The sequence below is a fragment of the Aulostomus chinensis genome, chromosome 10 (assembly GCF_037954235.1).
Source record: "Aulostomus chinensis isolate RoL2024-O1b breed Wild chromosome 10, RoL_Achi_v1.0, whole genome shotgun sequence".
Lineage (NCBI taxonomy): Eukaryota > Metazoa > Chordata > Actinopteri > Syngnathiformes > Aulostomidae > Aulostomus > Aulostomus chinensis.
The window spans coordinates 429,444-450,352 of record NC_141329.1 but is presented as its reverse complement, the minus strand read 5'-3'; the positions used below and the strand labels follow the sequence as shown (position 1 = coordinate 450,352).

Below are 20,909 nucleotides of genomic sequence, written 5' to 3'. Positions count from 1 at the left end.
ATTTTTAGCATCGAAAACCGATTCGACCAGCGTGGGTACCAAATGTGTTTCATGATGATTAAACTGTCCGGCCCGTTTCCTCAACCTGCAGCTCGATGGAAGATATTTGTTATACTGGTAGTTCGATCAGTTCCACAGCAGCAATTTACTGGCAAAGTCAAATAGATTTTGCCAACTCAAAACAGTCATTACTGCCTCAAATACAAGGAGTACTCTGTGTACCTTTTGCAGTTAGGATGGGAATCCAGTCCTTGGACTAGTCAAGTACTAGCAGAATCACAAAGCAGCCGAGCCCAGACTGCTAACCCGTCGGACCGTCATAATCCAACTAACCTCCTCTGGCCCGTCATTTTGGTCCATCAGCCAAGAAGGGAGCCGTTCATCAGCCTGCCGACAGCAGGCGTTCTCTCTGGGGGCACCACAGACCTTCCAGTCTGTCAATGGGAACTTCGCGCACGTCTGAACCAACACCATCTCTCACCACAGGGCTCCTGCAGGCCACCGCTGCCCTTCATTCTGGTACTGATCACATCTGGAGGTGCACTCCGCAGAGCCCTGCTCCTTCTGTCTCCTCCCTCAGGTGTCACATCCGGCTCCCTGCCTGGGCTCCTTTCTGTGACGTCTGTGTTGTCTCATACCTGCAGTCCTACATTTGTCTCTGTTGGTTTCTCCTTTCTACTCTGTCATTTATTGTACTTCTAAGCGCATCTCCCAGCCCCAGATCTCTGGCAGGATACCTGTAGCTGACATTCACTGCTCTTGTACAGGTAGTCTACAGACTCAGGGAGCAGAAGAATGAGCCCAGAAAACCAACAAAGCCGGTGAATTATGACAGCAGCTTTGTGCCACAAAGTTCAACTGTGAATCTTTTATGGACTCCCAAGGCTCCATAGCACAAATTACAGGGGCATCCCTGAATAACAGCCATGCGGCGGCAGAGAGACCTGACGGAGGTTGTGTTTGATGGTTTGGTTTCTCCACTTTTGCACTGCTGCGGCCTGACAAAGCCAAACACCCGTTAATCACACTGACGTGAGTCGCTGGCCAGCGTTTGCAGGCTGCCCTAAAAGGTGGTGTGAGACAACTACAGGAGACGTGCAGCCTGGTCCACGAGAACAAAACCCAGGACAGGATAGGATGGGATGGGATTGGACGGGACGGACGGAAGGTGACGGAATAGTACGGGACGGGATGGGATAGGATGGGATGACACAGAATGGGATGGGATTGGACGGGACGGGAAGCCCCCCCCCCGGCCCCGCGCACTCAAACATCCCAGCTACGCCACAAAAAAAAACTTACACACATGGACAAAGTTTCTTAAATCAAATAGTTGCGTGAGTACACTCTGAATACCACTGCTCCTGAATACCTCTGAATACTGGTCTCCTTGTTCGTGGCGGTGGCGTTCTTTCACCAGACTGTCAGCGCCGCCAGCCTTCGCCCATCTGCCATTCAGTTATATTTAAGGTAGTTCTCCATTAGTTGCAGTAGATTTATAGCACAATAAAACAGGTACTTTTACCTGCGGTGTATTCTGGTACAGTATTCTACCTCTACAGAGAGGAAGAATGGACTCAGCTGGTTCTTTATGTCCAACCTCCAGATGTAGAAGTGAGCAGCTGTTGCTGCTCTGCTGCTGGCGTGTCAGCCGGTGACTGTAACACCCTGGCCTGCTCCACGTCCCTCCTCACTCCCTCTTCACTCTTACATCCCGCTATGTTTTCCCCTCCATGTATATGCAACACAGCCAGGCTTAAACGTGTCCAATCATCTTTTATCCCTCGTCCTCTGCTCCTGCCTGTACCTCTAATCGTCCTCTAATTTCATTTTCCAGTCGAGCTGTCAGACGCGTGAAGAATCTGACGCCTTGTGCTGAGCAGTCAAACGTATATTCTGTGGCTTCATGTCATCTTCCCACATGGCAGCATCGTGACGGGCGCTACAGGTCGGCCAATAATCCTCACAGATACGGTGCATTTTTCAGATGATTAGTGTTCGCTGATCGAGTGTGAATGTGCTTCTCTCTCTCTGAACAAAAAATAACAAAAAGAAAATCAGCGGTGAAGTTGCTAACATGCCAGATTCTAGGATAGCAACTCCATGTTAATCATTCCATTATTGTAAGTAGTAAGTTCTGAATGGACAAATACAGTTCACTTAATCCTACTTTTGTTGAACAAGAATATAATTTCAACACTCAATAGACAACTGCTTTATGAAGACAACATCTCTTCAGGGCTTATTAAATGTGTTTAAATGGCTTTGATGTGACGTTGACCAATTAAGTTTAATTTCTGGAGAGGCTGAAGAAAAAAGGATGAAATTTTGACATTTTTATAATATTTAAATCTCCTAACGCAAAGACGTTTCCTTCTCAGGCGTTCCTCCTTGCTGAGCAGCAACAGTACATACAGTAAAGGTGAATAATGGTCGGCGTAAGCAAAGTCTTCGTGGACCTCCAGAACGCCGGAGCTGCCACAGGCCTCGGTAATCTTCCAGCCAGCAGACAAACATCGCGGCTCTTATCTCCTCTGCTCAGGAGCAGCAGGCAGGAAAAAGGCAGGTGGGCCAGCGGCAAGACCAACAGCAGCAGACTGATGCAGACGCATGAATCCAGCTGCCACATGAACACAAACAGTTCATTCACCACCATCTCTCACACACACACACACACACACACTGCAGGTGAGGCTCAGGGGAGGAGGCACTGGGTCCAGGCTCAGCAGGGAAACTTGACTGGAGGCAGAAACCAAGTGACCAAAATGCAACAAAGATCATTTAAGCAGGACAAACCAGAACCAGTGCATTTCCAGCAGGGCTGAGCACAAGGATTCACCCGTGGCAATTTTGATGTCTGACACACATTGAGGGCCACTAACACACCATCTGTACCAAAGTGATATTCAATACTTGCATCTCATGCACCACTGCACACGTAGCCAATTGGAAACATGTCCTCAAACCATTTTCTTGCAGCCAAAATCAGTGAAAACTCAAAGTAGCAGAGTCACCGAGCGCCGGTGCCTCGGAGGAACCTGGTGTCTCTACAGCTTCCTGTGTGTTCCTGCATTTGTATTCACTGCATGGTGGAGCTGCCAGCGGGGGAAAGTGCCGGCTTGAAATAGGAAAAGCATGTTATCCTGTTTATGAATTGGGTTTTTCTGTCAGTGGCACACTTAAAAGTTTGTTATACATCCTTGGCTAAATAAGCAGGTTTGGGCAACTGTGCAAACATGTGAATGACATCTTTTATTTCCAATAATTGGAAAGTGTCTGGGAGGCCAGAGTGCCTTTTTATGAGGCACAGATCAATTTCACATGGATTTTTAGAAGAAACCTGCACTAACATGGACATCATTTGCAGAAAAACCTGAGCTTATAGGCCACGTCGTTCCTATCAAATCTGGAATTTATCCATAAAAATAGCCTGATGCATGGATGCTTCAAACAGACGCAGCAGGGAGCTGCTGCAGTGACCCCTCCAGAAGTGAACATATTTTGTCCTCTACATAAACTGGACAGCCAACTTTGACACGCTCAGTCATTCTCTATGGAGTTCGTCTAAAAATACTCCATCGTTGCAGCCTGTGTCAGAAACCAAACAAATGCCTGCAGAGGAGGTGGAGGTGAGTGCAGAGGAAGAGACGCTGCCTTTGCATGCTGAGATTCTCTCATCATTTTCATGTTGCCTAAGAGAAGAGGAGGTTACATTCATGCAGCAGCAGCAGGGTGATTACACACAAACACCCTCAACACATGAAATCAGGAGGAGAAACTGAAATGGTTGTTTCAAAACCGCTAATGATCCTGCACAGTGTACCTGTCTGTCTCTTACAGGAACCCAGCAGCAGTGCATGTGTTAATCACCTGCCTTCATCGCCAGCTGAGGTCTGACGGTTGCTGGAAAAAAACCTCAACACCTTGAGGACGTTTCACTGTCCAGCATTTAGTCCGCTTTAATGACCCCTGGTGCACCTCCACCCCTCCTGCAGCCTGTTTTGGGTATTTTCGAGAGCAGTGATCGTCTCCGGTGAGGACCGAACGGAGCGGTCCGAGACCGGCTCTCCAATGAGATCTCGGTCCGTTTCCAAGCAAACCTCAGTATTGTTTGGTTGCTGTGAGAGCTCAATCTGACCTGCTTACAGGAAGCGAAGCCCAGCCCAGAGTATTATGGGCTTTCTGTGTGCCCCCTTGGTTCAGATGTAAACACAACAACAGGTCACATGTCTGGCGTGGACCTCAGCTGGAGTCCAAGAATTCCATTTCTCATCTCAGTGCTTGTGTGGATTTTCTCAGGAAGGTCCAGTTTGCCTATCAGAGATATGCATGGAAAGAAAGCGCTTCTGACAGTGGCCACTGCTTTGTAGATTACTGGCCTCAATAATTCCTTGGAACCTACACAAGAACAACAAAGAGGTCAATCTCTCCCCTTTACCAAAATCCTCAGGTGATAATTTTCACCTCTCCCTCTGCACCACAGTTTACAAGTGAAGCATGCAGGAGCTATAATGTAGAAAAATGACACTCAAATACAAAAGTACTTGGCAACAGACATCTCTACTTCAACTGCTAAAAGTGAGGCAGCTTAAAAGTGTTCTTCAGAAAACAGGAGACGTAAATGCAGGTAAAAGTTCATCCCCCAAGCTGAGACAACTCAGGAGGGGAAACCAGTAAAAAAAACAGTGAAAATGCATTTTTTATGGATCCATTTCACATGAATGGACAAAACCCTCAGAGCTGAAAAAAATCTCTATAAAATAATCCCCTTTCACGCAAACAGTGGTGAATTATAGCCCAATAAGAAGCTTTTGTGGTCTCAGGTAAGCGCCGTAAAAACATTTTGTGTTGATGAAAAAAGTTTGGTGCTGAGAAATGAGCAGATGGTGCGTAGCTGTTCGGCTGCTTGTTGTTCTGTCTCCACAACAGGAACTTTCCCCCTGTTTGACCTCAGAAAAAAAGATAATTTTAACCTGAAACCAGCGACAATTAGGAGCATCTCCTTCTCCAGCAGCTCCACTCACCACTGAGCTCGTTTAGTGACAACTGACAAAAGAGTGAGCATCACTTCTGCTGTTTACCACACGTATGACATCGCCAATATGACACACGTATGACATCGCCAATAATTTTATTCTCAAATTAACCTCATGTGAGGTTTTATATATATATATATATATATATACATATATATATACATATATATATACATATACATATATATATACATATATATATATACATATATATATACATACATATATATATATATACACACACACACACATATATATATATATATATACACACACACACATATATATATACAAATATATACATATACACACACATATATACACATACACACATATATATATGTGTGTGTGTGTGTGTGTGTGTGTGTGTGTGTGTGTGTGTGTGTGTGTGTGTGTGTGTATAAGAACTGCGTGATGACATCAGAACCAGTAATTGAGGATGTGTCGTGTACCAGGAGAACTCAGTGAACAAGACCAGAAGAAAACATGAGTCTGGACCAATGAGGGTCTTCCTTCTACATTCCTGTTAGAAACACACGTGTGGTTGGCCTACATGCTTCTGACACGTCCATGTTACATGCTTGTGACATCTGGCAAGATGTCAACAAGATGGCCAACAAAGCCTTGTGCTGTATAGGACTATTAGATAAGGATAATAATAAAAAAAAAACACTTCAGAAAACATTTCAATCAGTTAAACAGACAGTTGCTCCAGGGGTGGGACCTTAAAGCTGCAGTGCATCAGATTTCTGCCCTCAGCCGTTAGCTGCTAACTTGCATGTAAATATGAACAGGAAGCGTACAGCTCTTCTACCCCAGATCTCATCATTCCAAAGAGATCAAAATCCTGACTCAAGTCACTGGGGAGGAGTGGTGGGATCCTCAACACAATTTATCTGTTTCATAACTGAAAGAGAAAAAAATGGAAATCAGACCTGTGATCCTGGCAGGAGTCTGTTCTTAAGGTGGATACTCTCTAGTTGAGTAAGAACCATAGAAATGGTTGTGTTGCAGGACAAATACCAGGCCTGCACTGAAATTTTTGCCCCCTCAACGCATTCAGTAGACAGTGAGGTTGTCGTGTCTGCAGCATTTACAGATGGCAGGAAGCCCTTATCCTGAGCTCATCATCATTCATTTCTCCGTCTCTTTCAGCATGTGGCGGTTGAAGAGGAAGGTGAGTGGCGGCTGATGACCGAACATCCTCTCCTACCTTTGATCTGTAGAGGTGCTGGACTCTAATCCATCTCGCAGCGCAGGAAGCTGTCTGACTTGGGTGGTTGCGGGAGCCACTTAGCTTCTCTTCATCTCACATGCACTTCTAGTATCTTCCTCACAAGTGTGGACTCACACACGCGTGGAGTTTGGACTCTGCAGCTGAGGACGCACTGTAAGAGAGAGAGAGGGCTGAGTCAGACACACATCCAAGCCACGCGTCATGGTTGTCGTGCCACATGTTGTCGTTTGATTGTTGCAAAGGCAGCTGAAGAACAAAGAAGTGCAGTTAAGTTCAGTATCAGCAGAAGTATCCCTCATACTCTCATCTGCTCAATGTCTTCCTGGGCGTCAAGTACTTGGGGGCGTGGTCAAGGTTCTGCTTATTACTTCTTTAAACAATCATTTAATTCCATCTGAGTGATAAAGATGATCTCTGGTTGAAACGATGCGGCACTTGGAGTCACGCTGCTGCTCAGGAGTCACTCGTCCAGCAGGGGACGTCTTACTCCCACCACACTGCTAACTGCCACTTTCCCCTGTTCACTGTCCTGTTCTGCTGATGCTTTGTTTTACAGTTTGTCCCATCGTCAGCTGGTGTAGATGGATTCGCTTCCTCCTTACACAGCACTGTCCACATTTGTCATACTGTCACTGCAAATACTTTTAACAGCCTCGGAAACTCATCAGCAGTCACAACAAGGCCCAGCACATGACACCGAGAGACAATTTCCACAGTAAATGAGAAAGTAAATGTCACTTAGAAGATGAGCATCAGTCTCATGTCTTTGCATTTTAATGGCACCTTTACTGGCAGGAGAATTTAATTTCTCCAAGACATCACCGTAATCACTTCGCTCCGAGGTGGAATCACCTCCTGACATGGCAGCAGCCGCCAGCATGGCTGGAGGTGGAGGACAGAGTAAAGGAGCCCGTAGAAGTTATCCAGGAGTGTCCCGCTGGCCAGCAGAGATAAAGCCTGCCTCCAGCCGACACCCTTTCAAGTGGGTGTGTCCTTCATGCTGTTTGTGTCTGACATGTGAATGGAGGGTTTAGTATCACAATTGTAGGAGCACAATGGCCCTGATTCCTCTGGAACCACAGAACCTCAGGAAGGCAGCAGGCCTCTTCAGTGGGCTACAACCCTTAAATCCCAGGGTTGCATCCAAATGTGGAAGCAGACCAGCCGCTAGTACACTGCCAGTGAAGACATTCGAACGTCTATCCATGTTTGTGGTCACCAGACACGAGTAGCCCCGCTGCCCGCTTGGATTTGTCCTGAAAGTCCTTCAATGGCTCGACTCCTTCTACAGCGATGAATCAATTACTGCCTCAAAGAAGGCTACTGTTTTATTCAGCTGGGAAGTCCACTTGTCTGTAATTACTTGCTGCAATACGTTTAAAAGAATGTAGCGTCTGGCTTGAGCCAAGTACAGTAGGCACAGAGAAAAAAGGCTGGATCAAATTAATATTCTACTCATGAAGGAGATGTGGGATAAATGATAATGGGGACACGTTTGAAGTGCTAACAGATTCAAAAGAAAGGGTGTTCTCTCTGTTCTCCTTTATTCGCTCCCTCCATTCCTGTTTCTCTGCTGCTGGACACAAGCCAAAGGTCCAGAATCCAGCTCCAGCCAAACCCTGGCCCCCCGTCAACCATCAGTCTGCTTCTACTGTCTTTAGCCTTTTAAAAGCTCTCTACCAAGGTAGGGAGCTTCAGCCCGAACCCTCAAATAGAACCTTGTACTTCCACATGGGGGGTTTGTTGTGATCCATGCTCAAGTTCTCATTATCAGCCTGCTTCTAGCCACACAACCAGCGAACCACGTCACATGACCTGGCTAACCACTACATCCTGCCACTGGCCTCCAAATCCTTCTCTCTAATATGGTCATTCCACCAAAATCCACCCAGTGCTTCTGAGGTATCCTGCTAACGGACGAACTTCCCCACTTCCTCTGAATGCTGCTCAGCCTCCACGCAGCCAGGAAGTGCTGCTGAGCTTCTGCCCAAAAAAGAATGAAAACAAAACATTTTGTATTCAATGTGGTTTGTAAATTCAGGTGAAATCACAGGTGGTGAGTTTCCAGATCACAACACCATAGGAATGTTTGCAGGTGAGACAAAGACGTTATTATGTCTTGGGTAAGAAATATCTGCTTTCGGTCTGTTTGCAGTAAAAAATACACCCCAACTAACAAGCTGTGCGGCAGATGACTGCACAGCAAAGCTGCATCCTGAGAAAAAAAATGAAATGATGAGGAATTTCAGACCATCAGCATGGAGAAATGGTCTCCCTCAGGGGTCTGCACACTCTCATCCTCATCAGAAAACTGTTTTGTAGGAGTTGTAAAAATAATGGGAAGACAAAGCTTTGTGTCCAGATGTTTCAGGAACAGTAAAGTCCTTACTGATGGAAACGCTGGTGGAACCTGATGACAACAGCCCACTAAATGCAAGCTGTACCAACTCCTCACACAGCAGCTATTAAGAACATCCGTCCCAAGAGGATGGGAAAGCAGCACATCAGCTAATGCCCAGCAGCTCAGTCCAAAGGACATTAAAGACACGGAGGAGAAAAACATCTCCCAGAACCCAGAGAAATCATTTCCATTCATCCATCCTTTGAGGGGAAGTTTTGTTTGTTTCACTGGGAGGGAAAAAATCTAAACCCTGACGTCTGGTGTCAGGTAACCAGGCAACAATGGCAGTCTTAGACAGAGATCGACAGCATTTCCCCTCAATCAGTGCAGGTATTGATACGGATGACTTACAACTCCAAATGACAGTGCACTTGTAGACTGCAAACACTTCTCAAAACTCAAGAAAGTTCTGAGACACGACTCAGCACATTCAACCCTTTTAAGACCAGTTCATGATCCACAGTTTACAAGACATCTGCATGTCAAATGTGAGGATTTTACTGATTCCACAATAAACCTGAGCCGCAGCTGGCCGACCAACTCGTGAAGGCCAGGTGAGTCAGTACCTGGTCGGGTCAGAGTTTGTTTCGTTTGCTGCTGCTGACGTGCAATAAGAGCAGCAACTTAAATCATCATGAAGAATCACAGCCCTAACACAGATTTATAAAAGCAGAACTTACTCAAATATTGCATCTGTGTGGAAACAACAGGCCCAACCAGCAGACAGCTGACAGACTCATCAGAGCATGTCACTGTCCAGGTGTGTCTTGTGGAATAGGCCCTGCCCACAGGTGGGTGTGGGTTGACTGTGTGTGAGCATATAAATACTGAGACCAGCATCTTTGAGACAAACCAAACAGGCGGAACACCAGCTCGTGCTCAACGTGAGGCATGCTGTTACAATCTTAGAGTGGGAACATTCAAATCTCAGGTGTTCACGTCTTCTACATATGTTACAATTACGCAGTTTCTGGACACCGACAGCTCACTTACCTGGTGAAAAAGAAAATGTGAAAAAAGCACAAGCTCCTGTAGCTTCACTAAGGTTGCGCAAGAGTCGAAACTCAAAGTCCAGAACTAAAACTCAAAACGATTTTGACAAAAGAATGCAAATTTGGTCTAAACCTCTTAGGTGAATTCAGTTTTGTCAGCATTCAATGTATCACAGGTGGATGAGGACCTCCTTCCTCGCCAAGATGTCAGCTGCTGCAAGTATGAACCGTCCGTCTGGCCTTTACTGATGCAGAATTAAAAACTGTTACTTATGTCAGTTCAAACCAGGAGCTGCATCACTGCAGTGATTGACAAAATCAGAGGATGAGTGTGTGTGTGTGTGTGTGTGTGTGTGTGTGTGTGTGTGTGTGTGTGTGTGTGTGTGTGTGTGTGTGTGTTTGTTCTTGTCAATGTGTGGTTGCAAATTAAAAGGGACTCATAAAATTATCTTTTTCTTCATGAATAAAACCCATCAGCTCTTGAACTGGATGAATTTTTCATGAGACTTGATCCTTCTTTGTTCCTGCACAAGAGCAAAGAGGTGCAGAGAAAGAAGTCGTCTCCAGAGCAGCTCGAGGAGACGTGGGCCTTCAGTCCTGCAGCTGCTCTGTGCTGATTTACTCAGCAACACGTGTTGCAGCAACAGCACATGACATATGCAGATTGATATTTCAGCATGAAATCAATGTCATACAGAAAGGGCAGTGGAGCAGTATGGATTTCCCTGCTCCTGTTTTGGCACGACCATCAATCCTCTGGCTAATCTGGGAAAGGGACAAACAGTTGAGGAGCGCAGCAGTCGGACAAAGTTTTGATTGATCCACCTTTACAGCGCTCGATGGAAAGCTGCAATTGCAGCACAATTGCTGGTGTAAATATATTTGCCATTGTTGCAACTTCCAGTGAAAAGTCTTAGCTGAGAGACTTAAGAGTTCCCCTCACACAGCAGCACCTTGTCATGTCGATATATTGCATTTGACAGGAACACATTACCAGCGGGTCCCACACACACATCATGATCACACGTGTCCAGTAGATCAACAGTAAAGGCTGATGGCCGACCACACTGCTTCTACGTGTACACTCTTGATTTACCACAATTGTTTATAGATGTACTACAAAAACAGCACGTGTCACTGCTTTTCACTTCCTTACCCTAAATAATACACCTCCACTGGAATTACATGTAGTATTGATACAAATACAACAGAAATGTTTGTTGGGGAGGAGTGTGTGTGTGTGTGTATGTGTGTACGTACAGGTATTTACAGATATATCTGGGTGCATACACGCACACACACACACACACACACTCTTACATGGGGGGTTCAGGGTGACTGGTGGCCCTCGACATCCTGAGTGGATCTCTGTGGGTCAAAAACGGGGGTTACAGACAGATCGCCTGCCTGGCAAGAGCTGTGCACATCAATGATACACATGTGTCAAAATGATGAATCCATCTATCACCTATCATCCATCCATCCATCTATCCATCCATCCATCCATCTATCACCTATCATCCATCTATCACCTATCATCCATCCATCCATCCATCTATCACCTATCATCCATCCATCCATCCATCCATCTATCTATCTATCATCCATCCATCCATCCATCTATCTATCTATCACCTATCATCCATCCATCCATCCATCCATCCATCTATCACCTATCATCCATCCATCCATCCATCCATCTATCACCTATCATCCATCCATCCATCCATCCATCCATCCATCCATCCATCTATCACCTATCATCCATCCATCCATCCATCACCTATCATCCATCCATCCATCTATCACCTATCATCCATCCATCCATCCATCCATCCATCTATCACCTATCATCCATCCATCCATCCATCCATCTATCACCTATCATCCATCCATCCATCTATCACCTATCATCCATCCATCCATCCATCCATCCATCCATCTATCACCTATCATCCATCCATCCATCTATCACCTATCATCCATCCATCCATCTATCACCTATCATCCATCCATCCATCCATCTATCACCTATCATCCATCCATCCATCTATCACCTATCATCCATCCATCCATCCATCCATCCATCTATCACCTATCATCCATCCATCCATCCATCCATCTATCACCTATCATCCATCCATCCATCCATCACCTATCATCCATCCATCCATCCATCACCTATCATCCATCCATCTATCACCTATCATCCATCCATCCCAGAATGCAGGTCTTTTAGTGATTCCCAGTATCTCTAAACCAGACTGGGAGGTAGAGCCTTCAGGTACCGGTTCCTCTACTGTGGAACCAGCATCTCTCCATGGGTCAGAGAGGCAGACACTTTAACTACGTTTAAGTCCAGGCTTAAGACCTTCCTCTATGACAGAGCCTTCAGTTAGGACTGGTTCAGGTAGCTCTGAACCATTGATAGCTATGCTGCTACAGGCTTAGACTGCTGGGGGACACATCAGGTTACATGGAGCCCTTCCCTCCTCTCCTCTCCTCTCCTCTCCTCTCCTCTCCCCCTCTCTCCTCCTCTCCTCCCTGCACATTTTTGGAACTGTCATTACCATTACTTGTTCCACTTTGTAGTTTGGCCTTGGTGTCTCGCAGTCTCTCTGTGTTTCCACAGATCCACCAGAGCCCCAACCGCCGCCTGCATCGCCCCCCCCCCCTTATTCCCTACTGTTACACCGGCCTGCGCTCCCCTTCCATGAACCAGTCTGCCATCCAGTCCCCCATCAAGCTGGCTTGCTCTCCCTGCCTCCCCTTCCATGAACCAGTCTACCATCCAGTCCCCCATCAAGCTGGCTTGCTCTCCCTGCCTCCCCTACCAGAAGCTTCCTTCTTCAGCTGTTATTAACATTTCCATGTTTCCCACAGTTTGTATTGTAAACTGTTTTCTTGTCTGTACCAACATCTCCTGCACGTCTGTCCCTCCTGGTGAGGGATCCTCCTCCCCTCCTCACCCTGAGGTTTCTCAGATTTTTCCCTGTTCAAGGTTTTCTATGGAGTTTCTCCTCAGTCGATGTGAGGCTCTGAGGGCAGAGGATGTTGTTATGATGCCATGAAGCCTGGAGACAAACTGGAGGGGAAAACAGGCTACAAATAAAATTGCCTTGCCTTGCCATCTATCACCTATCATCCATCCATCTATCACCTATCATCCATCCACCACCTATCATCCATCCATCCATCCATCTATCACCTATCATCCATCCATCCATCCACCACCTATCATCCATCCATCCATCCATCTATCACCTATCATCCATCCATCCACCCATCCATTCATCCATCCATCCATCACCTATCATCCATCCATCTATCATCTATCATTCATTCATTCATCACCTATCATCCATCTATCTATCATCTATCACCTATCATCCATCCATCCATCTATCACCTATCATCCATCCATCCATCACCTATCATCCATCCATCTATCACCTATCATCCATCCATCTATCATCTATCATTCATTCATTCATCACCTATCATCCATCCATCACCTATAATCCATCCATCCATCCATCCATCTATCTATCTATCACCTATCATCCATCCATCCATCACCTATCATCCATCCATCCATCTATCACCTATCATCCATCCATCCATCCATCACCTATCATCTATCTATCTATCTATCTATCTATCTATCTATCTATCTATCTATCTATCTATCTATCTATCTATCTATCACCTATCATCCATCCATCCATCACCTATCATCCATCCATCTATCCATCCATCCATCCATCCATCACCTATCATCCATCCATCTATCATCTATCACCTATCATCCATCCATCCATCCATCTATCCATCTATCACCTATCATCCATCCATCAGTCCATCTATCACCTATCATCCATGCATCCATCCATCCATCCATCTATCACCTATCATCCATCCATCTATCCATCCATCCATCACCTATCATCCATCCATCTATCATCCATTCGTCCATCATCCATCCATCACCTATCATCCATCCATCTATCATCCATTCGTCCATCATCCCTCCATCCCTCCATGTTCCCCCTCTTCTCCTGTTCAGGGTGGTGGGGGTGGAGCCTATGCCAGCAGCCTTCCCCCTGGACAGGTCACCAGTCCATGGCAGGGCCAACACATAGAGACAGACAACCATTGGCTCTCCCAGCCACGCCTACGGTCAATTTAGAGTCTGGATTAACCTGGTCCCTCTTGATGTCTTTGGACTGTGGAGGTAGCTGGTGTACCAGAGCCCGACAAAGAGTATATTTTTATGTATTAAAATGACTTAACAAACAAAGGAACATGTCAAAGAATGATCGCCCGTTGACGCTGGGATAGGCTCCAGCTCCCCCTGCGACCCTTCATGTACGAATAAGCGGAAGACAATGGATGGATGGATACTCTTTGTCTTGAAACCATTGTGGTCCCTGATGTTTGTTGGGGGGGACATCAAATCCCAATCTGGCCTTGGGCACCAAAATGGATAGGGCTGGCCCTGGCCCGCCATCCAGGGCAACCCTGCCCCCCATGGATGGGAGGAGCTGAATGGAATGGAATGTTCTTTCTTCCCCAGTATTTCAACACATTCATATATATATATATATATATATATATATATATATATATATATATATATATATATATATATATCTGGTGTCTCCTACACAGAGAACTCCACAAAACTGGTAATGTAAGCACTAAGCTAGGTTTTACTGTGAGCAGTGAATGCCTCTCCAACTGGAGCACCTACTCCACCTAGTGGCTCAGTGGTTCAGTGGCCGGCTGCCAGGCAGATGTTTGTCTGAAGAGACACTCAGACCAACTTCTCTTTGGGGTTTTTGTTTTTGCAGAAAGCAGAAGTCCCTTTGTACTTCTTTAGTTCCTCATGATCATTTAAGTATTGTTGACAATTACTTTGGAGTTGTGTTTGTAGTTGTAAATAAGGTTTACAGAAGCCTGTAATTAAGAGGCTCAGACATTGAAAGTCCATCTTGTCATTCTTTGAAGACACCACTGCCCAGGTCCACAGGTGAAGGGCGACCATTCACAACATTGGCGGAGTCGAGAGACGCCAAGGTTTCATGCTTCACTGTTCAGACAAAGTGTTTAGCATAGCCGTGTTTTCTGAGGCTATGGAGAAGAGTAGCTAGCAAACTCTGTCGTCCTCATGTGAGGAGGAAATTCTATAGAAGTGTATGTTTGTGATTCACGATCGCCGAAACGTGTGTTTGGGATGGAAGCTGGTCTTATGGAGCACATATCCTCTCACGACCCTCGTCCATGTCCAAAAAGGGTGGAAGCTATTTTTGACCTTGGTTGACAGGTGGTGGTTATTTAGAATATCAGCAAACCCAAGACGTTTGCCCTGGTCATTATTGGCAGGCGCCGATGATGTCATCCAGCAAGCTCTAATGGAACAGAGGTTGCTGGGGCACTTTGAAGTGCTTCTCTGTCCCATTTACTCATGTATGGATTACATTGCAAGGTGCATACCTGTGACCCTACACCACACCTTGAAGCTCTAACTGTAGAGTTAGGTTAGAGTCAAGTTAGGACAGAATTAAGTTAGGGTTAGTTTAGAGTTAGGTTAGAGTCAAGTTAGGACAGAGTTGAGTTAGAGTTAGTTTAGAGTTAGGTTAGAGTCAAGTTAGGACAGAGTTAATTTAGAGTTAGTTTAGAGTTAGGTTAGAGTCGAGTTTGGACAGAGTTAAGTCAGAGTCAGTTTAGAGTTAGGTTAGAGTCAAGCTAGGACAGAGTTAAGTCAGAGTTAGTTTCGAGTTAGGTTAGAGTCCAGATAGGACAGAGTTAAGTTTGAGTTAGGTTAGAGTCAAGTTAGGACAGATTCAGTTTGAGTTATAATTGTGTTAGAGTCAAGTTAGGACAGAGTTAATTTAGAGTTAGTTTAGAGTTAGGTTAGAGTCAAGTTAGGACAGAGTTAATTTAGAGTTAGGTTAGAGTCAATTTAGGACAGATTAAGTTTGAGTTAGAGTTAGATTAGAGTCGTGTTCGGAGAGAGTTAATTTAGAGTTAGTTTAGAGTTAGGTTAGAGTCCAGATAGGACAGAGTTTAGTTAGAGTTAGCTTAGAGTTAGGTTAGAGTCGTGTTCGGAGAGAGTTAATTTAGAGTTAGTTTCGAGTTAGGTTCGAGTCCAGATAGGACAGAGTTTAGTTAGAGTTCATTTAGAGTCAGGTTAGAGTCGTGTTCGGAGAGAGTTAATTTAGAGTTAGTTTAGAGTTAGGTTCGAGTCCAGATAGGACAGAGTTTAGTTAGAGTTCGTTTAGAGTCAGGTTCGGACAGAGTTAAGCTTCGCTGTCTCCGTGGAAGCTTTGACAAAGGAAGATTTCAGTAAAAGCTATTCTGGCTCAGTGATATTCCAGGACTTTGGTTAGAAATGTAGCCGGTTTCATCTGAATTGCAGATAAAACCAGAATGGAATCACAGGGACATTCATTGTGATGATTATGGACATTCGCAGCCTAATGAAGAATGACGAAGCGTGATCTACATTTACTGCTGACAGTCCGCCAGACTAACCCTTCGAGCTGCTGCTGGGGCAGCACCAACAACCACCAGCATCTAAGGTGCCTCGAGCTGGCTGAGGGACATGTTGGCTCCCCTGGGATGAGAGAAGCTTTTCAGATCCCAAACCTGCTCGGCCGAGTCCAGGTGTGTTCTCTGCTTCAGCGTGGCTGGTTGGGCAGGTGTGAAACAGCACTGAGTGTGGATCAGTAGGACCTGCATCAAGACCCTTTCAAGGGACTGCTCTTGTTCTGCTGCAAACTCATTGGTAGGCTACATTAGTTTTGTGGTTGACGACTACAACTACTGGTCTGAATAGCATCAGGATGTTTACTGAGAATAAACTCACTTCCTTGCAGTCATGTCCTCGCTGTCCCTGATGTCCAGCATGACTCCTGCAGTCCCTTTACAGCAGCTGGGAGACAAATGTGGCCGCTTGTAACAGAGCCTCAACCTTTCTAAAGAGAGAGGAAAAAGATCAAGAAGAAGTCCGTCCTCACACCGTTTGATGAGTTTGACTTTGCTGGGGTTTTCTTACTGTGTGAGAACAAAGCAAATCAAGTTCACCAACCCATCAGCTTATTCAGACCTCAGCAGACAAACCAGAAGTGTGAAAATACCTGTAGTTTGAATTGAAAAAGGACGACCTGGCATTTCACTAGATTACATTTCTCATTATCCAATGTTTGTCCAAGGCTGTGGAGGTCAGTCTGTCAGTCAGCTTGTGTTCACGCCTGCCCTCTCTCTGCTTCCCCCCTTAATGCTGAACTCTGCAGCTTTGCCTCCAGTTATGAAGGAATATAGTTTCCTATCAGTCTGTGCTGTGACCCCAATTGGAGAGCCATATTCAATGCAACACACAGGAGAAATGAGAGGCACAGCGAGCTGCCCGGGCAGGCTGCACAGCACCGATAAAGCTTCCACAAGTCACCAGCTGTCATCACACCGTCTAGGACGCTAACCCACCTGCTCCCGCTCCATCAACCCCCGTAGCAAGGAGCCATTAGGTGAACCTTTGCGTACAGTAACCACAAGTATGTGCTGAAGGAACAAATCTTCACCATTTTCACTTCAGACGTTTGGCTACATTTAATATGATTTCAGGCCAGCAAGCAGATTTAATCGAAACAAAGCATTAATCCATGTATTGTCTATTAATCTTGCTGCACAACCAGTTTTGTTAACATTCCAACCAAAGCCAATGTGGAAAAACCCTTTAGCTATTCCAAATGAACAGAATAAGTGCAGTGCACACAGTCAGAAACAAGAGATGGAAATGAGAAGAAAAGGCTAGAAAAGGAAGAAAAGGAAGACAGCTGATTAGGAGCGGGAGGTGGGAGACGAACAGTGAGCAAAACTAAAAATGGTTGAAAACTAGTTAGTACAGTTACCATCATGTGCTCTGGTCCACATGAACGCGATGTGCATCTGGGGAAGATGCGCTGGGACTGTTTCATTTCCTGTTGTAGCTTGACCAGAAATGATAGACAAGTAAGACTGCAGAGCTCCTGGGTGGAGAAGGCTTCTGATGGCTGGTACACGTGTGACATCAGAAAGCACAAAAGGAAACTGACAGACGAGCAGCCTGAGCTAAAAGACAGGACACAGACACAAGAAGGTTTCTGGTGTTGTTCATCCTCTCTTTAAACCAACAAACGATACCTCTGCAAATAAGGAGATCATGTGATCAGCGCCAGTGTCTGGTGGTCAATATCAGGCGAGCTGGATTCAGTGGTAGGACCTGGATCTTAAGTCTCCAGTCTCTCAGTCTCTCTGAGATCAACAACATCTGTGTGACCAGGATCATCCTGCATGCCATCTCTTCCACCTGCTGCCCTCTGGAGGAGATACAGGTCCATCCGCACCAGAACCACCAGACTGGCCAAAGCCTCTACCCTCAGGCAGTGGTGAGGCTACTCAATGAACAGCCCCCCGCCCCCATCCATCTCACACACCACATCCCACCACGACAGTAACTGTGAACTAAGTTTAGCATTGCTGCAGCTCCTACACACCTCTGTCTACCGCCCCAACCCTGTTGTGTAGACTGGACTACTGCACTTTTGCTGCTATAATGTTTGTGTGTATTGCGGTTGCTGGTCGTTATTGTCACACACATTCATTGCACTGAATAATACCTCTGCTCGGCTTCTCTGGACATTAATGCCATTATGCACTTTTCATTTGCACCTCTGCTCCTTCTCTTTAATGGCAGCATTGGGAGGGAGCGAGAGTTCAAACATGACTTAACTCTTCGGCTCACTGGCGTCTTGCTTATTTGACCACGTGTGTGATCGTTTCTGGTACAAGTGAAACAAAAACTATTTGAACAGCTGATTATTCACAATTTATGATTTATTCACAATATCAGAATAGATTTTACAGGGGTGGGGCGTGTTCACCTCCGCAAACAGCACAGGTGTCTGAGTGTGATGATGTGAGGTCAGCGTCTCTGCTGGGACCAGCCAGTACAGGAGACGAACCAATCACAGCTTGCCAGCGCAACATGATGGACTGAGAATGAAAGAAAAAAAGATGGAAAGAAAATCAGTGGACGGTGGAGATGAAAGAAGAGTGGTAGACTGTAAGACTGCTGGGGAAAGAAAGGATAAGTGATAAGTGGAAGAAAGCAGCAGGACCCTGGGGGGGGGGGCATTATGGGAGCTGGAGAGGTGGCAGGACCACGTCGGCCATCGCGGGACAGAACAGACTCATTTAGGTGTCTGCAGTCGCCTCTGCTGAATGGCAATAGAGCTTCCTCTGCTGCTGGTGTCAGCGACGTGCCCGGAGTGTTGAGCAGCCTCCTTCCTGTGGCCTGGGGTCTTAAATCAGTTCTGCACTAGACACACCAAGGAGCAGCTGCACACACAAACACACACACACACACACACACACACACACACACACACACACACACACACACACACACTCTCTCTCCCTCTCTCTCTCTCTCTCTCTCCCCCAGTGTTTCTCCTGGCTAACCGAGATGCCCCAATCACTCAGAGTGACCCCGGGGTGAGACTTAAGAGGACAAAACTGACCTTGAACTTGACGTGTTGTCTGAAACGGGTTGGGTCACGGTGCACTCAACCAATGGGAGCCTGAAAAGGACATCCAGGTATGACGGCTCTGCAGATGAGCTTTCTAGAAAAGCTCCGACTGCTACGGACATTCAATAAACTAATGAGGCGGGCCTGAGGTGTTCTCTCCTGCAGGGGGGAGGGGGTGCTTGGTGTGTCCTTGCCTGTATCCCCTCAGTGGCCAACCTAGAAACGCAATCGGATGCTGAAACCTGTCAGGTTCTAACCTCACCTGAGGACGCCAGGTGTTCCCGTATCCTACATGTAGCTGTGGTCATCTATGATCTCTGACCTGGAGGTGTGCATTGTTCTCCCTTGAAGCTTTACAGATGTAAGATGTCCATGAGAGCAGACAGACCATTAAAACCAGTGGATGACAGTAATGCAAGAGTTTCCCCTCTTCATTCATCCATTCATTCTTCATCGAGACTCACACTCATCACACAGTCTGATAACAAAATGTGTTTGATTTTCTGTTCAGCACGTTGCCATGTTCCTTCTCCAAGAACCTTCCCACTATAAACCAATACAACACTGAGACGTTCTCCTCAGGTACTCAGTGATGAGGCAGCTTCTGATAACAGCACTGCTCCAGTCACACACACCTGAACTGGCACGTTCTTGGTCAGGGGAGGAAGAACCCAGAGAGAACCCTGGTGCACTGGCCATCCAGACCACACATCAAGCAGCATCTTTCCTTCAGTCTTGTCTTGACAGCAAAGTAAAACTAAATACTGTGAAAGAGAATTCATGTAAACCAGGCTGCTGCTCCTGCGATGAGCACAGGCAGCACTAAGTTCTTTTAAATAAATTACCTGAAGAGCTCTTTTTCCTCCCATGTTGACAGGATGTCAATCAGCTACTCAAGTCTTGGTTCCTGTCATGACACGTTTCCTCACAGACATTGTTGCGCTTTACGAGCATCATAAAGTCTTTTATTTATGACGGTTGTCACACGCCGACATTCCCACAGCTGAGGTTAACATATCTGTCACTGCAGCATCCAAGCACAGTGTGACATCACCATATCGAGTTCTTGCATATGTGGTCAGCGTAATGTGAAATGTAAATTAGGTACACAGTTAGATTATGATAGAGTAAAGGATGGCCCTGAATAATCTCCTGGGACTGTGCTCGTTCGTGTAGAATGATGAGGTAATCTCAGCCACTCCCCACGGTCCTGAAGAGGTCCGAGCACAGTTGTTTCCGAATAGGATTTTGTTTTGAGAAATATTCTTTTTATTTTTTATTGGGGGGGGGGGGGGGGGTCTAATCACATATAGCTACATGTTAAAGAATATTCTGATTGTGTCTTGAGCTGATTTCAATTGGTAAGAAGTGTATGACATCATCGTCTTGCTCGTCTCCTGCCAGCTTCCTCTTCTCTCATAAACTCATTAGCATATTTGTGCACCACAAGCTAATTTACTCACTCCAAAGTATCCAGGCCTCTATTGATCCTAGTCTTCCTTTCAGTTCTGTAATGTGTTGCATCCCAGCAGCCTCAGTCTGACACACATATGCACACGCGCGCGCACACACACACACACACACACACACACACACACACACACACACACACACTCCTCTCTGGCTCTCTAATGGCTCTTTGATGAGATGCTTGACCGTGAAGACAAGCTG

General features: G+C 45.9%; 1 protein-coding gene across 6 annotated transcripts in view; it reads right to left on the bottom strand.

Annotated features, from left to right (window-relative positions):
* grik4 (glutamate receptor, ionotropic, kainate 4) overlaps nt 1-20,909 on the bottom strand; it is a 262,496-nt gene that overhangs the window by 192,824 nt on the left and 48,763 nt on the right. For 5 of the 6 annotated variants that reach the window (XM_086215336.1, XM_086215335.1, XM_086215338.1 and 2 more), the window contains one exon: nt 6,250-6,424. The gene's annotated coding sequence lies outside the window, so the exon portion shown is untranslated. Of the gene's footprint in view, nt 1-6,249; nt 6,425-16,537; nt 16,632-20,909 lie in introns of those variants that run through there. The other variant, XM_086215337.1, reaches the window with a different exon arrangement.